Consider the following 21,287-nt stretch of genomic DNA (forward strand, 5'->3'; position numbering starts at 1 on the left):
AGGAGAGATCATGAGCTCCATGTGCTCCATGTGCTGCAGTGCTGCATCTAAACCCCCACGGAAGTTGCATAGCTATGTGACCTCTCTAAGTAATTCACATCAGAGGTCACAGAGTAATCACAGAGAAATAATAGGTGACAGTCAATGCATGTAAAATACAATTACATTCCAACAAACCCCTTCTCATGCATAACTGTCATGCAATTATTTTTCATACAAAGTCCAAGCTTTATACGCAGATTCACAAAATGTTCTCTGGGTAACGGTTTGGTCATGATGTCAGCTGTCATCTCACTGGTGTGACAATAGTGTAGACTGATGACCCCTTCTTTCGCCAACTCTCGCACGTTGTGGTATTTCGTTGCGATGTGCTTGGTGCGTGACTGAACCTTGTCATTCTGTGACAGTCGGATGCAGCTCTGATTATCTTCCATTATCTGGATTGGTCTCTTTTCAGCTATTCCAAAATCCAGCAAAAGTTTTTCAATCCACATCAGTTCTCTGCACGCTTCCGATGCGGCCACGTATTCAGCTTCTGTAGAAGACAAACTCACAATACTTTGTTTATGACTGGCCCATGAAATTTGTACATTTCCATACATAAACACATATCCACTTGTGATTTATAATCAGAATGATCCCCTGCCCAATCTGAATCACAGTAACATATTAGTTTTGGATTACTATTGGCTGAAATCTTTAATTTACAATCAATGGTACCCTTTAAATACCTTACCATCCTTTTAACTGCAGTCCAATCTGATTTGGTAGGTGAGCTGACCCTTCTGCTCAAATTCCTACTGCATTTGCTATATCAGCCCTGTATGTGGTAGCTAGATATAAAAGCTACCTATGGCTGATCTATATTGGATGTTATCTGGTAAAGGTTCTCTTACTGTTTCATCCTTCAGAAATCAGTGATCATGGGAGTGCTTACAACTTGGGCATCTTGCATACCTAAACTTTCAATAAGCTCATTTATTTTCTGCTTCTGGCTTAGAAGATAAAACCATCATTTTGTTTCTCAATTTCTATACCAAGATAGTATGACACATTACCAAGTTCTTTTATCTCAACATTGAGGTTTAAACATTTTACAATGTCCTTGTTCTTGCTCACTTTTGCTTGCAATGAGCAGATCATCAACAAAAGCTAAAATGTATGCATATTGTCCATTTGTGCACCTAGTGTACAAACATTTATCTGCTTCACTTGCTTAAATCCTAAATTTGTCAATATTTCATGCAATTTTTCATTCCAACATTTTTCACTTTGCTTTAATCCATAAAGACCTTTGTTTAATTTACACACTAGCTGTCTTGTTTTGTATTTATGAAACCTGTTGGCTGTTCCATGTACAATCTTCAGTTATATCTCCGTGAAGAAATGCTGTTTTCACATCAATGTGGTTGACTTGCATGCCTTTTGAGACTGCAATGCTCAGAAGTGTTCTTATTGTCGTGTGTTTCACTACAGGTGCAAACCTTCATCACAAATCTTCTCCATATTTTGAAGATATCCCTTTGCCACTAATCTGGCTTTATACCTTTCCACTTTTCCTTGTGCATTCCTTTTTAACTTGAATACCCATTTGCATCCTATAGCTTTCTTGCCAGGAGGTAATTTTGTAAGAATCCAAGTATTATTTTTATCCAATGCATCAATTTCTTCTTGTGCGCTTTATGCCATTCAGCAGCTTCTTCTGCTGGCATTTTCTGAATCTCATCCCATGTTAAGGGCTCTGAGCTTCTGCTGACTTTGTTAGGTAAGACAGTCTTGGGGGTGGAACACCTTTGTTTTCCTGGATGAGCGTCTGACAACAGGTTGGTCTGACCTTTCCGCATCCTCTAAATCTGAGAGTCCTTCTCCAATTGATTCCCCTTCTCCAACTGTACTGTCTTCTTCAATGATCCTTTCTGTGTCTGCTTCCTCTGCCTGTTCCTCGTTAGATACAGATGAGTTGCTTTCAGACATCTGCCTTGGTATGGCATTTATATACACTGGCATGTCTATTATGGTTCTAGTTTCATATTCTGGATGATAAGGCTCATCTGGGATAATCCACCTTTATCAACCCTCTTGTTTTCATCAAAATATGTAACATGTCTTATGCCAACAATGCCAGTTTTCAGATTCAAAATTCTATATCCTTTGTGTCCTGGAGCATAGCCAACTAAAATGCCCCTTTCTGTTGTGGAATCCAGCTTATGCCTTCTTTGCTTTGGTTCATGAGCATATGCTGTACTCCCAAATGTTCTTATGTGTGACAGGTTTGGCTTCCTACCATGCCATGTCTCATGTGGTGTGCGCTCAGCGCCTTTAGTTGGCATTCTATTTTGTAGGTACACTGCTGTGAGAATGGCTTCCCCCCATAGTCTTTTAGGGAGATTGCTATCTGATAGCATACATCTGGTCATTTCCACAAGTGACCTAAATTTTCTCTCTGCAACAGAATTTTGCTCTGGTGTATAAGCTACTGTTGTATATGTTGAATGCCTTCTTGTTCTAGAAATGTGCGCATGCTTTGTGAAGTGAACTCACCACCATTGTCGGTCTGAAGAACCTTTGTTTTCTTTCAAATTTATTTCTCACCATGGCTACTATTTCTTCAGCATGTCTGTGACTTGACTTTTCTCTTTCAGCAAATAGGCCACACATATCTAGAGAAATCATCCAAGAATATTAGCACAAATCGTTATTCCCAATGATGGGATATTAAAACGGTCCACATAAGTCAGTGTATTAAGTCCAGTACTTTATTACTCCTATTTCCTGTGTATGCAGGAAATGAGGGTCTCACACCTTTTTGAGTAACACAGTCTATGCATTTCTCCATTTTACCAGCATCTGCACTTATCTGAATGTCATTGGCTAGTTGCTTACTGTAAAGATCCTGGATCACCTTAGAATCACGATGTCCGGCGGCGGTGCCAGATTTCCAGACTACATTTACCATCATTCTTCCTTACTTGCGCCATATGTGAGGCTTCACCTGAAATGCTCAGTTTATAACACATTATGCATAAAAGCTTCAGCATACACTTCATCATTTTTAGAGATTGTGCACTTACTGTTTTCAAAATGAATCGCAAATCCCTTCTTATCTAATGTAGATACACTAAGCATATTGCAAACTGCTTGGGGAATATACAAGACATAAGTACATATAAGTACATAAGTAGTGCCATACTGGGAAAGACCAAAGGTCCATCTAGCCCAGCATCCTGTCACCGACAGTGGCCAATCCAGGTCAAGGGCACCTGGCACGCTCCCCAAACGTAAAAACATTCCAGACAAGTATACCTAAAAATGCGGAATTTTTCCAAGTCCATTTAATAGCGGTCTATGGACTTGTCCTTTAGGACTATCTAACCCTTTTTAAACTCCGTCAAGCTAACCGCCCGTACCACGTTCTCCGGCAATGAATTCCAGATCTAATTACACTTGGGTGAAGAAAAATTTTCTCCGATTCGTTTTAAATTTACCACACTGTAGCTTCAACTCATGCCCTCTAGTCCTAGTATTTTGGATAGCGTGAACAGTCGCTTCACATCCACCCGATCCATTCCACTCATTATTTTATACACTTCTATCATATCTCCCCTCAGCCGTCTCTTCTCCAAGCTGAAAAGCCCTAGCCTTCTCAGCCTCTCTTCATAGGAAAGTCGTCCCCTCCCACTATCATTTTCGTCGCCCTTCGCTGTACCTTTTCCAATTCTACTATATCTTTTTGAGATACGGAGACCAGTACTGAACACATACTCCAGGTGCGTCGCACCATGGAGCGATACAACGGCATTATAACATCCGCACACCTGGACTCCATACCCTTCCTAATAACACCCAACATTCTATTCGCTTTCCTAGCTGCAGCAGCACACTGAGCAGAAGGTTTCAGCGTATCATCGACGACGACACCCAGATCCCTTTCTTGATCCGTACTCCTAACGCGGAACCTTGCAAGACGTAGCTATAATTCGGGTTCCTCTTACCCACATGCATCACTTTGCACTTGTCAACATTGACTTCATCTGCCACTTGCACGCCCATCTCCCAGTCTCGCAAGGTCCTCCTGTAATCGTTCACATTCCTCCTGCGACTTGACGACCCTGAATAATTTTGTGTCATCGGCGAATTTAATTACCTCACTAGTTATTCCATCTCTAGGTCATTTATAAATACATTAAAAAGCAACGGACCCAGCACGACCCCTGCGGGACCCCACTAACTACCCTCCTCCACTGAGAATACTGGCCACGCAATCCTACTCTCTGCTTCCTATCTTTCAACCAGTTCTTAATCCATAATAATACCCTACCTCCGATTCCATGACTCTGCAATTTCTTCAGGAGTCTTTCGTGCGGCACTTTGTCAAACGCCTTCTGAAAATCCAGATATACAATATCAACCGGCTCCCCATTGTCCACATGTTTGCTTACCCCCTCAAAAAAATGCATTAGATTGGTGAGGCAAGACTTCCCTTCACTAAATCCGTGCTGACTTTGTCTCATCAGTCCATGTTTTTGTATATGCTCTGCAATTTTATTCTTAATAATAGCCTCCACCATCTTGCCCGGCACCGACGTCAGACTCACCGGTCTATAATTTCCCGGATCTCCTCTGGAACCTTTCTTAAAATCACTTACAGGAATTTCTTTAACTTCATTAGACACTTTGCATTTTAAGAATCCAATACCTTTTGCTTGGATCTGAGCAGTCCCTGCGTTTGCAGTTTTAAGAATACCTTCCTCTGGACACATTTCCTGAAAGAAATCCTTACAATTGGTTAAATGGCATGTGCTCCCCGAATCCAAAATCCAAGTACTTTACTTTCATTTGAATTATTATTTACCATAGTCAAAGATTTTCTGCCATTAGAAAGCCTTTGTGTTTATCTTTGTCCTTCATACATTCCTGGTTTGAAAATTCTTTAGTTCCATTGGCTTAGGTGAGCTAGAGGGAGTGTTTGTGTTTCCTTACACCATTTAGATACATGTCCCTCCTTTCCACATGAGTAGCAAATCAGCTTGCCCTTGGGTGGAGTTTTCCCATAGCTCCGCCTTCCTCTGTTCTTTGCCAAGAAATTTGTTTCATTCTCTCTGACTTGCTTTGAGAACACATCTCCTCAGAATCATTTATTATGCATTCCTGCCTTAGTTTTGATGTTGCCTGTTCAAAATTGCCCTTCAATGGCCTCATTTACAGACCTAAAAACATCAAACTTCTTTGATAGTGAGGTAAAAAGAAATGCTCTTTTCAATGCATCACACATGGGAATTCCAGAAAGTTCTAACTTTTGAAATGAAGACATAAGATGCATAATGTGATCATACATTTACTTTTATCCCTTAATTTGGTTTCATTCAACTCTGCCAGCCAAATTGGTTGCTGCTTTGCATATTAGTTGCATACATAGTTCTCAGCTTACATAAAATGTCCTTTGGTGTATCTTTTCCCTCCACTAATATGGCTTGTTCTCTGAGAGAGCTTCCAAAAGCATGCACTTCACATAATAGTTTGCATTGTCCCATTCAGCCATATTTCAGCTGTTCTGTCTTGGTCTAAGCATATATTTAATCTTTTTGCTCGAAGGAGACATATGAATCTTAGTTCCCACTGCTGATAATTAAACTCAGTTAATTTAGGCACCTTGAGAGAATAGAAAAATGGTGAATTTCTTCCCTCAGCCATTTTCTTAGCCTTCTGTCTGCTGTGTGGGGGGAGAGAGAGACAGACTGAATCTTTCCTTTAAAACTTAGAGAAAAATGTGGCCTTTTTTTTCTGCCTGGTAATATTTCTCTTCTTTTTCAATTCCTGGCCCTGGGCCCATAACCCTTTTGTTGGATTATTTGTAGTAAATAATTAGCAGATCTTAGTACACACAGCTTCAGCTTTAGAAATGTTAATTTCTTTCTTCATCTCTCTCTCATTCACCCCTGAATAATTCACTGCTGAGTCACTTTAAAGTTGAAGTAACAAAACATCTGTTTACTCACAGTTTGTAGTTAGATTATATCAGACAGGCTTATATATACAAATTACTATACATTTGTATTATCAGCTCCTTCCATGTGCTTAGATGGTAATGGATGCTCACACCACCATAGATCCTCTCAGGTTAGGAGAGATCATGAGCTCCATGTGCTGCATGTGCTGCATCTAAACCCCCACAGGAAGTTGCATAGCTATGTGACCTCTCTAAGTAATTCACATCAGAGGTCACAGAGTAATCACAGAGAAATAATAGGTGACAGTCAATGCATGTAAAATACAATTACATTCCAACACTGTTCCCTTCTCCACTACTGCCAACTCCAGACTTCGCGCCTTCTGTCTCGCTGCACCCTACGCCTGGAATAAACTTCCTGAGCCCCTACGTCTTGCCCCATCCTTGGCCACCTTTAAATCTAGACTGAAAGCCCACCTCTTTAACATTGCTTTTGACTCGTAACCACTTGTAACCACTCGCCTACACCTACCCTCCTCTCTTCCTTCCCGTTCACATTAATTGATTTGATTTGCTTACTTTATTTATTTTTGTCTATTAGATTGTGAGCTCTTTGAGCAGGGACTGTCTTTCTTCTATGTTTGTGCAGCGCTGCGTACGCCTTGTAGCGCTATAGAATGCTAAATAGTAGTAGTAGTCTCTTGTAATCAGAGGTGATATTGTGATGTCATAATGCCTCAGGCCACCAATAAGAGCCAACCTCATCAGTGATGTCACAATGGCTTGATTGTCCTATACTTGGCTCACTTTTATTACATAGCTCTTTGAGCAGGGACTGTCTTTCTTCTATGTTTGTGCAGCGCTGCGTACGCCTTGTAGCGCTATAGAAATGCTAAGTAGTAGTAGTAGTAGTAGTGATGGAGGACATAGACCATGTTTACGGTGTGTTTATTGTAAATACATTTGGCAAACACAGCAGGTGCAACATCCTGTAACGGGAAAACCCTATAGGATTTTATCCAACACAGATTGTGAATCATCTCAAGTAGTTTATGGGATAGTATGTCCATGTGGAAAATGGTATATCGGCTATACCACGAGGAAGATAAAGCAACGAATAGCTGAGCATATTAGTAACGAGGATTCGAAAGAGGGAAGCCCCTTTGGTAGAACATTGGAACTATATGAAGCATGGAGGATGTAAAATATACCGTTGGTGGTGATATAGTGAAGGTATTAAAAATAAATAACAAAATTTCAAGCGGACGAGTCGGAGAAACTTACTGACTTCACGGTAAACCTGGAGGACGTAATGGGGCAGTTCGGCAAACTGAAGAGTAGCAAATCTCCTGGACCGGATGGTATTCATCCTAGAGTACTGATAGAACTGAAAAATGAGCTTGCGGAGCTACTGCTAGTGATATGCAACTTATCCTTAAAATCGAGCGTGGTACCGGAAGATTGGAGGGTGGCCAATGTAACGCCCATTTTTAAAAAAGGCTCCAGGGGAGATCCGGGAAATTATAGATTGGTGAGTCTGACATCGGTGCCAGGGAAAATGGTAGAGGCTATTATTAAAAACAAAATTACAGAGCACATCCAAGGACATGGATTACTGAGACCGAGTCAGCACGGCTTTTGTGTGGGGAAATCTTGCCTGACCAATTTACTTCAATTCTTTGAAGGAGTAAATAAACATGTGGATAAAGGGAGCCGGTTGATATTGTGTATCTGGATTTTCAAAAGGCATTTGACAAGGTACCTCATGAAAGGCTACAGAGGAAATTGGAGGGTCATGGGATAGGAGAAAAAGTCCTATTTTGGATTAAAAACTGGTTGAAGGATACGAAACAGAGAGGGGGTTAAATGGGCAGTATTCACAATGGAGAAGGGTAGTTAGTGGGGTTCCTCAGGGGTCTGTGCCCACCTCAGGCACAGGCAGCTCCTTGTGACTCTGGGCAAGTCACTTACCCTCCATTGCCCCATGTAAGCCGCATTGAGCCTGCCATGAGTGGGAAAGCGCGGGGTACAAATGTAACAAAATATATATATATATTTATAAATGATTTAGAGATGGGAGTAACTAATGAGGTAATTAAATTTGCTGATGACACAAAGTTATTCAAAGTCGTTAACTCGCGACAGGATTGTGAAAAATTACAGAAGGACCTTACGAGACTGGGAGACTGGGTGGATAAATGGCAGATGACGTTTAATGTGAGCAAGTGCAAGGTGATGCATGTGGGAAAAAAGAACCCGAATTATAGCTACTTCATGCAAGGTTCCACGTTAGGAGCTACGGACCAAGAAAGGGATCTGGGTGTCATCGTTGATAATACACTGAAACCTTCTGCTCAGTGTGCTGCTGCGGCTCGGAAAGCGAATAGAATGTTGGGTATTATTAGGAAAGGTATGGAAAATAGGTGTGAGGATGTTATAATGCCGTTATATCGCTCCATGGTGTGACCGCACCTTGAGTATTGTGTTCAATTCTGGTCGCCGCATCTCAAGAAAGATATAGTGGAATTGGAAAAGGTGCAGCGAAGGGCGACTAAAATGATAGCGGGGATGGGACGACTTCCCTATGAAGAAAGACTAAGGAGGCTAGGGCTTTTCAGCTTGGAGAAGAGACGGCTGAGGGGAGACATGATAGAGGTATATAAAATAATGAGTGGAGTGGAACAGGTGGATGTGAAGCGTCTGTTCACACTTTCCAAAAATACTAGGACTAGGGGGCATGCGATGAAACTACAGTGTAGTAAATTTAAAACAAATCGGAGAAAATGTTTCTTCACCCAACGCGTAATTAAACTCTGGAATTTGTTGCCGGAGAACGTGGTGAAGGCGGTTAGCTTGGCAGAGTTTAAAAAGGGGTTAGACAGTTTCCTAAAGGACAAGTCCATAAACCGCTACTAAATGGACTTGGGAAAAATCCACAATTCCAGGAATAACATGTATAGAATGTTTGTACGTTTGGGAAGCTTGCCAGGTGCCCTTGGCCTGGATTGGCCGCTGTCGTGGACAGGATGCTGGGCTCGATGGACCCTTGGTCTTTTCCCAGTGTGGCATTACTTATGTACATAGTAAAAATTTGTTTAGATACATTAAAAGCAGGAAGCCGGCTAAAGAATCGGTTGGGCCGCTGGACGAAAATGGTGTTAAAGGGGCGATCAGGGAAGACCGAGCTGTAGAGAAGAAATTAAACAAATTCTTTGCTTCGGTCTTCACCAAGGAGGATTTGGGAGGGACACCGGTGCCGGAAAACATATTTGAAGCAGGCGAGTCGGAGAAACTAAATGAATTCTCTGTAAACTTGGAGGATGTAATGGGTCAGTTTTGCAAACTGAAGAGTAGTAAATCACCAGGACCTGATGGTATTCATCCCACAGTATTAATAGAACTGAAAAATGAACTTGTAGAGCTACTGTTAGTAATATGCAATCTATCCGTAAAATCGAGTGTGGTACCGAAAGACTGGAGGGTAGCCAATGTTACACCGATTTTTTAAAAAGGTTCCAGAGGAGATCCGGGAAATTATAGACCGGTGAGCCTGACGTCGGTACCGGGCAAAATGGTAGAGGCTATTATTAAAAACAAAATTACAGAGCACATCCGAGGACATGGATTACTGAGACCAAGTCAGCACGGCTTTTGTGTGGGGAAATCTTGCCTGACCAATTTACTTCAATTCTTTGAAGGAGTAAACAAACATGTGGACAAAGGGGAACCGGTTGATATTGTATATCTGGATTTTCAAAAGGCGTTTGACAAAGTGCCTCATGAAAGACTCCTGAGGAAACTGGAGAGACATGGGATCGGAGGTAGGGTATTACTATGGATTAAGAGCTGGTTGAAAGATAGGAAGCAAAGAGTAGGGTTGAATGGTCAGTATTCTCAGTGGAAAAGGGTAGTTAGTGGGGTCCAGCAGGGGTCTGTGTTGGGACCACTGCTTTTTAACATATTTATAAGTGACCCAGAGATGGGATTAACTAGTGAGGTAATTAAATTCGCAGATGACACAAAATTATTCAGGGTCGTCAAGTCGAAGGAGGAGTGTGAAACATTACAGGAGGACCTCGCGAGACTGGGGGATTGGGCGTCCAAGTGGCAGATGAAGATCAATGTTGACAAGTGCAAAATGATGCACGTGGGTAAAAGGAACCCGAATTACAGCTATGTCATGCAAGGTTCCGCGTTAGGAGTCACAAACCTAGAAAGGGATCTGGGAGTCATTGTTGATAACGTTAAAAACGTCTGCCCAGTGTGCTGCCGTGGCTAAGAAAGTGCACAGAATGTTGAGTATTATTAGGAAAGGGATGGAAAACAAACACGAGGATGTATAATGCCGTTGTATCGCTCCATGGTGCGACCGCACCTCAAGTATTGTGTCCAATTCTGGTCACTGCATCTCAAAAAAAATAAAGGAATTAGAAAAGGTGCAGAGAAGGGCGACGAAAATGATAAAGGGATGGAATGACTTCCCTATGAGGAAAGGCTGAGAAAGTTAGGGTCTTCAGCTTGGAGAAAAGGAGGCTGAGGGGTGATATGATAGAAGTCTACAAGATAATGATCGGAGTAGAGCGGACAGATGTGAAGCGTTTGTTTACATTTTCAAACAACAACAAAACCAGGGGACACAAGATGAAGCTAGAATATGGTAGATTTAAAACAAATAGGAGAAAGGTTTTGACAACTTTGAATAGTTTCCTATCATCTGCATATTTTAATCACCTCACTTACTTGCTACAGAAGGGTGAGTCTGTTCAGACATCTCTGACTCAGGATGATCCATGAAGGGGAGATCTTCCTCTTGTTTAACGCTCAGTGAGAACACAGAAGTTACGACTGGAAGGCCTGCGATGAGAAAACACATTTACAAGGATCCACCAAGGATCTGATAATACTAAATTAGGAAACCGATTTTAAGAGTCCAAATGACTTAAAACAAATCGGAGAAATATTTTCTTCACCCAACGCGTAATTCAACTCTGGAATTCGTTGCCAGAGAACGTGGTGAAGGCGGTTAGCTTAGCAGAGTTTAAAAAGGGGTTGGACGGTTTCCTAAAGGACAAGTCCATAAACCACTACTAAATGGGAAAAATCCACAATTCCAGGAATAACATGTATAGAATGTTTGTACGTTTGGGAAGCTCACCAGTTGCCCTTGGCCTGGATTGGCCGCTGTCGTGGACAGGATGCCGGGCTCAATGGACCTTTGGTCTTTTCCCAGTGTGGCACTACTTATGTACTTATGATGTTAATGACCTATCTCCTGTGATCTAAAAATGCAAAGCCCATTAAAACCAAAACATTTACTTACTGTTGGAGTCATTTGGATTTTCTTTTCCCTCCCACTCAGATTGTTGAGTGAAATATTTCTCATCTTCATTTTTAATCTTGAATACAACATCAAGATTAACAATTGAATAACCTGTTGATAAGAAGTAGGAAAATTACATTTCAGTTGTAGTTGCAAAATCTCACAGGAGGTTCCATCTGCTTCATGTATATGTTGTTTGCATGAAGGTGTGTGTATATGTGTATATAAAAAACAACAAAGCAGTGGAATCAAATGCCTCTAGCAGTAATGTAGACAGGTTATTTTACCTAGAGTTTTCGGTTTTGAAAGCATTGTGTTTATACCCATTTGTAAGCTTTTATTAATTTAGATCATCAGTTTTGTAACCTTTATGAACATTTCACAATTAAGCACTGTTTATTTTAAAATCTGGCTCTCCAATGTAAAATATCTATCTGGCCCTTTAAGATACTTGCAATGTGCTTAGAGATGACCTTTAACCTTATGATGATGCTATATGAGTCATGGGTCTCAGAAGCTAGTAATGCTAATCAGTGTTGCCAGGTGGGCGGTTTTACCGCCCAATTGGGCGGTTTTCCGCGACCCGCTGCGGGAAATTTTTGCCCGCAGCGGGTCGCGGTTTTTTGGGCTTCTTTTTTTTCTTTTCCGCGGTTTTCAGGCGTTTTTTTCGGCCGCGGGGGGCGGGTTAGTGACGTTCTGGGCGGGACCGATGACGGGGGAGGCGGGGCGATGATGGGGGAGGAGGGGCCGATGACGGCGGGGGTGATGACGCGGGGGTGGGGGTGTCAGGGCAGGGTTTGAGTTTGGGCGGATTTTGGGCTGTTTTTAGGCTGGATTGGGTGGGAAAAAAATTTTCCACCTGGCAACCCTGATGCTAATGCATATCAGTTTAGTTGGAAGTAGCAGATAAGTGGGTAAGTGTTTGCTTATTTCTGTTCATCTTGCACATCTTTGGAATATGTAGGGAGTCTAGCTGTGATCTGATGGAGACCTACTAGATGTTGTTTTGAAGATTGAGTGCTTGCAGTGCTTCCTCTGTTGTTATATTTTTGTGAGAAGTCTTTTATTTAGTGAACTGCTTCCTGCCTCTAGCAGTAATGTGGACTGGTTATTTATTTCTAAGGAGGTTTTTTGGTTTTGTGTTAAGAATATCAGTGGAGAAACTAGAATGTCTAGAGTCTTTTAAAAGTTTTGTGTACATTTAGATATACTTCTTGTCTGATGATACTTTATTTTTTGTTTTTATATCTGTGTAGAACTAGATTTTTGGAGCTACTAGTGTGTATGATATATTTACATTCACTTTTGATAGGTATAAAGAAATTTCTTCCCCTCTTCATTGAAATGTTTTGATTCTAATTGTATGATCTTAACATTTTTTATTGAGAGTTATAAATGTGATATGAGTAATTGTAGATGTTCTGATATAAAAAATTTTATGTGATGATTTTAATGATAATTATAAATATTTGTTTTACAGATGATATCATGTATGTCTATACATGTTTTTTAGAACTCTTAAAGGATTGTTTTATATATGTTGAATCTTTCTTTAAATAATTGCCTTTTATTAGTTGAATCATGCTTATGACATTGTTAATGTATGGTTATACATGTTTTTTACTTGTGTTTTGTTTTTATAGTTTATACCCCTGACGCAGCCTGAGGGTGAAACGTGGCCACGTCGGGTATTGTTCCAATAAATGCATTTGATTCCACTGCTTTGTTGTTTTTTATCTACTGTTTTGTAAGCAGTTGTGTGCCTTTTTGTTTTTTTTGGATATGTGTATGTACAGATATCTTGGGGTATGTGTATTTATCTGAAAAAGCTTGAAGAGAGGCAGCATCAGTGGTCTGCCATTTGATTAAAGATTATATCATAGAGGGTTTATGGCACAGAGAATTGTCTTCATAGCCCTCCTAGGTGGAGACACATTGCAGGTGCCAATCTTCTGGTTATCATTTGCAGAGGGTTATATGTTGTACAATATAACTGTAAATACACTCCTGGAGCTATCAAACCCTGTGTTATAGTCACAAATTGAACTTAAATCACACATAAACAAACAGAGTCACTAATGATGTGAGTTATATAGATTTGTAAGGAGGAAAAGCCTCAAATCGAAAGGGAACAACTCCGCCATTTTTCCGAATGGAAGAGTGACAACTCTTGATCGACAGATCAGTAGGAGGAGCTGAAACGCATTAGCGTCTGACGTAAAGCATTTTATAGGGAAGCCATTTTGGCGAACCCCTGAGAGTCAGAAGAGAGCCTGATATACAAATGGAGAGTGTATGATAAAACTGAATCTGAAGTGATTAGTTTGTTCCTTTTGCAGATACTGACCTGGTCGGACACCACGGACCCTGAAGCAGAGTTTGAAACTTGGGCCGAAGTTGGGCCGTGGAAGGTGTTGTAAAACGACCACAGAACTGAGATTAGTACAATTTGATAGAGCCTTTAAGGTTTGAGATAGGTTCTAATCAGCTTTACTTTCCAACAAGAGGTTTTTTTCAGCCTGTGATGATTAAAGGGTCCTCCTTCTATGTTGAGTGATCAACGGCGGAGTGTTCCCTTTCGATTTGAGGCTTTTCCTCCTTACAAATCTATGTGGTTTGTTTATGTGTGATTTAAGTACAATATAACTGACTAGTGTGCAGCTGATACGCCGTGACCTTATACAGAAGTCTCAGAAAAAATCTGCGAGGTAAATCCTCTCTCTAGTCTTCTGTATAGGAATGCGAGAGAGACTCCTGCTGGTGTTGTGTGAAGCCTCTAGTTTAAGGTATAATTTTATCTTACAACAGAGAGCAGCATCTTTTGCAGAGCCTGTAGCAGTGATATATTTCACAGGCTCCTATTGAATATGGGATGGCATCAGAAGCCAGGATCTAAATTTCATGTGTCCATGGTATCTAGTTCCTGTGATTTTTACACCACTGATTCCATAATGTGCTTGTGTGGTAGACGACAGAGAAACATATTTACCTCGTGACATGAGGATGTCATGAATCTCCTTGACGACCTTCTTGTACAGCTCCTTCTGCCATTCTCCCAGAAGGTCCCAGTCCATTTCCGAGAAATAAGCAGCAACATCCTTGAATATGACCAAAGCCTAGAACACCAAACAGAACACCTTACATCAAACTTTTATTTTTTTCATTTCATTTTATTAAATATACACTCACTTATCAACATACTTCTAGATGGTTTACAATGTACATATTACAATTACATATGTAATAGTTCACTTATAAAAAAAAAGGATACCAAAAACATAGGAGAGTGTAGGAGGGAAGTTCTGGAAGCCAAATTTAGGCTTTTAGATAGAAAACTGAAAACTAAAAGAACCAGAGTAACAGTCTCAGAAATACTCCCTGTTTCACATACAGGAGCCAAGAGATTTCCAGAGCTCCAAACTTTCAATGTTTGGGTGAGACAATGATACAGGGAAAAAGGATTTAGATTTGTTAGGAACTGGACAACATTCTGGGGAAGGGGAAGCATGTTCCAAAAAGATGTGCTGAACCTTAACCAGGGCAGAACCAAATGTTTAAAAGGAGATACTACAACTTGGGGGGAAAGACGACAGTCACTCAGGGGTTGGGATAGGCCCAGATGCACTAAACTTTAATGACCCTTTAACAACCCTTTAACGAAGAATTTTTGAACCGTGGCATGCATTAAAGGCCATTTTCCGACCACAGTAGCAGAAAACGAAAACGGAATGCAGATGAGCAAATTGTGTAGAAACCCCATTGAAATGAGATGCATCAAAGTTTTCCGACTACCCTAACGTAGGAAAACTGCCGGAAAGCTAACGACAGGTCTGTACCTGTCGTTAGGGCTATCCAACTAAAAACTTTAATGTAAAAAACAAAACAAAAAAAAAGCGAGGGGGGCGAAAATGCGCGTCAGGGGCATCTTTTATTGACACCCAAGGTCGCTGCTGCTCCCCGCTCCCCCTGCATCACTATAAAAGTGAAAAAAAAAAGGTTCGGAGGGGGCAAAAGCGCTCGTAGGAGCGTACTTTATGGGCGGCCTTGCCCCCCCCCCCCCCCATGGTCGCTGCTGCTGCTCCCCACTTCCTCCCCCAGATTAAATAAAAACATAAAACAAAACTCAAAGCTTTAGGAGCCCTGGCCCCCTCCCTTCCTGTCTCTAAACTCTTTCTCCACACAGCTCCGCCTCCCTCCACCCCCCCCCCCCGAGATCATCACCGTCGCTCCTCCCCTCCACAGGGCCCCTCCCCCGCATTACCGGCCCGTGCAGTGCCTCTCACCTCTGTATGAAGGCGCTGCACGGGCAAGACCATCAGATCGCTGCAGTCTTCAGGACGTCTCTCTCCTTGTCTTCCCTGACCTGGGCCCGCCCCCGTCTGACGTAGGTTTCTTACGTCAGACGGGGGCGGGCCAGGTCAGAGAAGGAGAGAGACGTCCTGAAGACTGCAGCGATCTGATGGTCTTGCCCGTGCAGCGCCTTCATACAGAGGTAAGAGGCGCTGCTACAGAGGTGAGAGGCGCTGCACGGGCCCGGTAATGCGGGGGGGGGCCCGGTGGAGGGGGGAGAGACGGCGGTGACCTCAGGGGGGATGGTGGAGGCGGGGCACGGGGCGGAGGGAGGCGGAGCTGTGTGGGAAAAGATTTAGAGACAGGAAGGGAGGGGGCCAGGGCTCCTAAAGTTGTGAGTTTTATTTGTGTTTTTATTTAATGCTGGGGGAGGAAGCGGGGAGCAGCAGCGGCGACCACGGGCGGGGGGGGGGGCAAGGCCATCCATACAGGACGCTCCTGACGAGCCCCTTTGCCCCCTCCCGATCCACGTGTTTGTGTTTTGTTTTTTTATTTTGCTTTTTTACGTTTGTGGCATGCGCAGAGCAGCCAGCATAACGCTTGGCTGCTCTGCGTATGCTTTAGGGGCCGATTACCGACGGGGATTCCACCAGATTGATGCATTGTACTTTACAATACCGCACCGAACATGTGCGACTTGTTTTTTTTGCTGCATTTTCGTTTTTTAAAATTCGGTAACAGCTTTTACGTTTTTGCTTTTTTTACGTTTGGTTGATGCATCTGGGCCTAGGTATCTTTAAAGGATACTATCAGATCAGGGAAGTAAGGGAATCCTGATAGGGAAGTTGCAACAAAGGCAGAAGTAGGCCAGATGCCTTCAACGGAGGAACAGATGCAGAGAAGAGACTGCTAAGGATCCCTGTCAAACTACTAAGCAAGTTGTAAATACAGGCAAAAAACACACTTTGAAATGTCTGTATACAAATCCTAGAAGCTTGAAAGATAAGATGGGAGAGAGAGAGTAAAATGCACTTAGGGGTCTTTTCACTAGGCCTCAGTAGGCTACGGGGGAAACGGCACACGGCGATCCGGCAGTGGTTCTGGCTCACTGTGATATCAGGGTACAAATTACAGGGCCGTGCCGATGCGGTAAGCGAGGTAAGCGCCGCAGGGGGGCGCCCACCTCTGGAGGGCGCCACCGCGGTGCTTACCCTCGCCCCGCGCCGCCGAGGACTTTAAATTACCTGGTCGCAGGCTGCAGCAGCGTCGGTGAAAGCGCTGCCGACGTCTCCCTTCCCTTGCACTCATTGGTTCCCTCAGTGTCCCGCCTTTTTCTGACGTCAGAAGAAGGCGGACACTGAGGGAACCAAGAGCGCGGTGGGGGCGGTCCGCCCCGGATGTCAGCGGGTGGGGGGTGCTCCGCTCTCGCTGCTCCCACCCTACCTGCTTTTAAAAATAAATCAGTAAAGCGGCGTGGCAGGCAGCGCAGCTTCGCGTCTGCCCTGCTTGTAAAACAAGTAGATCTCCTCGTCGGGCCTTCGCTCACTGGGTCCCGCCCTCCTCTGAGGTAACTTCCTATTTCCTCGAGGGCGGGACCCAGTGAGCGAAGGCCCGACGAGGAGATCTACTTGTTTTACAAGCAGGGCAGACGCGAAGCTGCGCTGCCTGCCACGCCGCTTTACTGATTTATTTTTTAAAAGAAGGTAGGGTGGGAGCAGCGGGAGCGGAGCACCCCCCCCCCCTCCACCCGCTGTCATCTCGACAGAGCTGGTAGTCGGGTCGGATCAGGGGCCCAGATGGCAGAAGGGGAGCCCAGATGACAGAAGGGGATGGGGTGGGGAGCCCAGATGGCAGAAGGGGATGGGGTGGGGAGCCCAGATGGCAGAAGGGGATGGGGAGCCCAGATGGGAGAAGGGGATGGGGTGGGGAGCCCAGATGGGAGAAGGGGATGGGGTGCCCAGATGGGAGAAGGGGATGGGGTGGGAGCCCAGATGGGAGAAGGGGATGGGGAGCCCAGATGGGAGAAGGGGATGGGGTGGGGAGCCCAGATGGGAGAAGGGGATGGGGTGCCCAGATGGGAGAAGGGGATGGGGTGGGGAGCCCAGATGGGAGAAGGGATGGGGAGCCCAGATGGGAGAAGGGGATGGGGAGGGGAGCCCAGATGGGGTCTGGGGCTGAAAGGGGAGGCCCTAATGCAAGGCATGTGGATGAAGGGAGCTGGAACTGGGGGCTGAAAAGGAGGGTAGGTGGGATAAGGGGGCTAGTACTGGGACTGGGGGCTGAAAAGGGACAAGAGCTGAAACTGTGGGGACTGGGGGCTGAAAAGAAGAGAGGGAGAAGTGGCTGGGGCTGAAGCTCGGGACTAGTGAGAGAAAAGGGCTGCGTTTGAAACTGGGGGCTGAAAAGGGGACAGGGAGAAGTGGCTGGGGGCCGAAGCTCAAGACTGGTGGGAGAAAAGGGCTAGGGCTGAAACTGGGGACTGGTGGGATAGTGGGGCTGGAACTGGGGGATGAAAAAAAGGGGCAGAGAGAGGGGACAGATCCTAGATGGAAGGGGGAGTGAGAGGGACCTTGATGGATGGGAGAGGGAGGGCAAATGGTGGATTGAGCGGACAGAGAGAAAGGGTAGACAGTGAATGGAAGGGGGAGGAGAGAGGGCAGACAGGGGCAGATGGTGGATGGAAGGGGCAGGGAGAGAGGGCAGACATTGGATGAAGGGGACAGCAGAGAGGGCAGACACTGGATGGCAGAGAGAGAACAAAGACAGATGCTGGATGGAAGGAAGGAAGACAGTGAAAAGAAGATGAGGAAAGCAGAAACCAGAGACACAAAACTGTAAATAAAATATTTACTTTTATTTTTTTGCTTTAGGATACAGTGGTATTGTAGCTGTGTTAATAAATGTTTATAATAGGTAATCTTTTTATTGGACTAATTTTAATACATTTTGACTAACTTTCGGAGAACAAAACCCCCTTCCTCAGGTCAGGATAGGATACTGTAACAGCACTATACTGTATTGACCTGAGGAAGGATGTTTTGGCCTCTAAAGCTAAATGTAGTCCAATAAAATGGTATTATTTTATTTTCTATTTGTTTTATTTCTATTTGTTAATTTGTAAAGTGGTGATTGGTTCTTGTTAGTTTTTTTCAAATTTCATCTGCAGTCTTTATATTTTGCACAGTACTAGGGGACATTTTCTGTTTGTGTGGTGTTGCATTGTATGCAGAGTCTGGCATCTTGGGGGTTCAGTTTAATTTTTGTCTAAATAGTGTTTGGAATATGTCCACTTTGAGAATTTACATCTGCTATCTTATTTTGCAATGTATAGCAATTTGTTTCTAAGAATATTGCTGACAATTCCTGTCAGTGTGGCAAGTGGTGAGCGATCATTTTCACCGGGGGGGGGGGGGGGGGGCGTGGGCGTGATCATTTTCACGGGGGTAGGGGCGCCAACTGATAGTCTGCAGGGGGGCGCCAGAGACCCTAGGCACGGCCCTGACAAATTATATCGCCATGATAGGGTGGATTAACTGGAGGGTGGTAGCGCAATATGTTAAAGAGGAAATTGAGTGGAACAGAATAAAATTCAGCAGGAAACAGACTGCAAAGTGGATAGAGACAGGTCAGAAAGAGCGAGAGATACAGGGAAAATGACAAAACTTGATAAAGGATGAGGAACAGTAGATACTAAAGAAGAGAAAGGGAAGAGAAAGAACGACATGGGATAATGGTGGTGGAGAAAAGAAAATGAACCGACAATGAAAAGAGAAAGGTAAAAATATTTAAAAAATAGAACAAATTATCTACACAACAAAGGTTAGATGTTGTGATTATATCACCTCATTCTCACTATCCCCTGTCCAGAGATCTTTCTTATAGGAAAAGTTTGTATCACCTCATTACAAGCTTTAATCCAAGTTTCATCACTTGCTTCAGGCAGTTCCTCACATGTGCCGTCGGTGGTGGTCAGATTTCCTCTTTCCTTACACCCCTGAGGCTCAGTCCTGAATCCATCTTGCTCAAACCGGATTAAAATGTCAGGTTTCACACTGTAGGAGCCTATTATAAGAAAAAGAAAGCATTATAAGTTGCTCCCCAATATCTCTCCACACTCGTCCTTCCCTACACCCCTTCCCGTGCACTTCGCTCCATGGATAAATCCTTCTTATCTGTTCCCTTCTCCACTACTGCCAACTCCAGACTTCACGCCTTCTGTCTCGCTGCACCCTACGCCTGGAATAAACTTCCTGAGCCCCTACGTCTTGCCCCATCCTTGGCCACCTTTAAATCTAGACTGAAAGCCCACCTCTTTAACATTGCTTTTGACTCGTAACCACTCGCCTCCACCTACCCTCCTCTCTTCCTTCCCGTCCACATTAATTGATTTGATTTGCTTACTTTATTTATTTTTTGTCTATTAGATTGTAAGCTCTTTGAGCAGGGACTGTCTTTCTTCTATGTTTGTGCAGCGCTGCGTACGCCTTGTAGCGCTATAGAAATGCTAAATAGTAGTAGTAGTAGTAATACACTGGCAGTCAGAGGGATAATCAGTGACACTATCCAGTTAAGGGCCATTGAATATATGGGAATGACCAGCTCATTGGAGTCTCTCCTGCTCATTTAAACCCTTTTGAATACCAGGCCTAAGATTTTATAAGTCAGAGTGGAAGAGGTCTTCAGCCCCCACTAGAGGGCACTGGTGACAGAGAATTCCTAGAACGGGGGTGATTGAGGCAGGTATTGCCAGTTAACCCCCTAGATCACCTTAGATTAAGGACATTGAGGTAGTCTGCACTAGTCTGCATTTTACGTCATCACCTACCCAAAAAGGTAGAGAACTGACGAAGAAGACAACTGGGCCTTGCAGAAGGCATCATATAATTTCTATTTTCCTCCTGCTCTACAATTAGCCCCTTCCCACAATAAACGTTAACTCCCTAATAGGGACTGTCTCTTACATGTCTGTGTACAGTGCTGTGTACGTCTAGTTGTGCTGTAGAAATGTTAAGTAGTAATACTAGTAGTATTAGTGCTGCTGCTCAATCACACACCCCGGCAGAGGGTAACAGTTTCTTATCTCACCAGCTCTGAGGCCTAGATGCACAAAACTCTAACGACCGTTGCATGCATTATAGGCCTTTTTCTGAAGCCACTAGCAGATAACGAAAACGGAATGCAAACCAGAAACTACCATTGAAATGTGGACAATTCACTATGCACTAACCATACCGATGATTCTAACGAATCATTTAACGTGACAAATTTAGCGAGCTCTCAGACCTGTCGTTCAGGCCTGAGCTGTCATCTCCCCGCTCCCTCCTGCACCTTAAAAACAAGCTGGCATGTAAAAAAAAAAAAGTTATATAAAAACGCAAACCGGTAGCTCCCCACTTCCCCCTGCACTAACCAAAACAAAAAAAAAATCTACGTAGGTAACTTACGTCAATGGAGGGCGGGCCCAGGAACAACAGACTGACGTCGGAGAAGGGAGAAGCAATTGGCGATCAGATGTTTTATCCCGTGCAGCACCTTCGCATACAGGTGAGAGGCCTGCACGGGACGGTAATGTGGAGGGGGGTCCGGTGGAGGGTGGGAGTGGCGACGACGATCCCAGGGGGCGGGGCACGGGGGCGGAGGATGGCGGGAGGTGGAGCCCTGGAGCAAGGGACAGGAAACACAGGAAGGGAGGGGACAGGGGATGAGAAAATTTGGAGATTTGTTTTATTA

General features: G+C 43.8%; 1 long non-coding RNA gene across 1 annotated transcript in view; it reads left to right on the forward strand.

Moving 5' to 3' along the window:
- Positions 1–11,295: 11,295 nt before the first annotated feature.
- LOC115461819 overlaps positions 11,296–21,287 on the forward strand; it is a 16,790-nt gene continuing 6,798 nt past the window's right edge. The window contains exons 1-2 of the long non-coding RNA XR_003940776.1: positions 11,296–11,380; positions 12,547–12,549. This is a non-coding gene — a long non-coding RNA (uncharacterized LOC115461819). The remainder of the gene's footprint in view (positions 11,381–12,546; positions 12,550–21,287) is intronic.

This window comes from Microcaecilia unicolor, chromosome 2 (assembly GCF_901765095.1).
Source record: "Microcaecilia unicolor chromosome 2, aMicUni1.1, whole genome shotgun sequence".
NCBI lineage: Eukaryota > Metazoa > Chordata > Amphibia > Gymnophiona > Siphonopidae > Microcaecilia > Microcaecilia unicolor.